Below are 677 nucleotides of genomic sequence, written 5' to 3' on the forward strand. Positions count from 1 at the left end.
TACCTGACCGCCCCTAAAATTTTCTCAACGGATTTAGACGATTCACAAAAATGATCAATTTAAGAAATAAAACGGCGGATTTCCGCGGATCCGCGGAAAATTGCCATGTATGCACCTGGCCCAATACGCGTCGTTATAAGAAGAAGAATCCTCATCGTCCTCTCCACGTAGCGGCAAAATGGCGTCGCGCACGGGGCCCCAAGTGGTCATCTCAAAGCGGCGCAGATTTCAGATTTGGCAACATTCACCCTGCACTCGATATGCGGAAACTGAAAGTTGTACTCAAGGATTCAACAATCGTACGGTCGTTTATCGCTGGGCTGCGTTCCAGAAAGAACCCGTGATAAGTGAATTTCCGTCAAAATAGTCACTCTTTTTTTTTTTTGTTTACAATTATGACGTATACAATACTGTATTGAATGAAACATTTTATTCAGGCCCAAGCATTAAAAATAAAAATCTAAAATAGCCACGTGTTCTTACAAACAACTCACAGTTTTTAGAAATACCCTAGAGCAGGGGTCCCTAATCGCCGGTGCGTGGACCGGTACCGGGCCGCACAGAAAGAACTTGCCTTAATTCCGTTTTATTTATTTCGGAATACGAAAGATGTTTTATTTTGAAAAACTACCGGATTCTCCGTTACATCCGTCTGTGTTACGCTTGACACACGTCAA

The 677-nt window shown here is 43.0% G+C and overlaps 1 protein-coding gene across 2 annotated transcripts in view; it reads left to right on the forward strand.

Moving 5' to 3' along the window:
* The window catches only part of LOC109517194 (ATP-sensitive inward rectifier potassium channel 1-like), a 4,958-nt gene that overhangs the window by 2,327 nt on the left and 1,954 nt on the right, over positions 1–677 (forward strand). The window lies entirely within an intron of this gene.

Source organism: Hippocampus comes, unplaced genomic scaffold, assembly GCF_001891065.2.
Source record: "Hippocampus comes isolate QL1 unplaced genomic scaffold, H_comes_QL1_v1.1 scaffold33, whole genome shotgun sequence".
NCBI classification, from domain to species: Eukaryota; Metazoa; Chordata; class Actinopteri; order Syngnathiformes; family Syngnathidae; genus Hippocampus; species Hippocampus comes.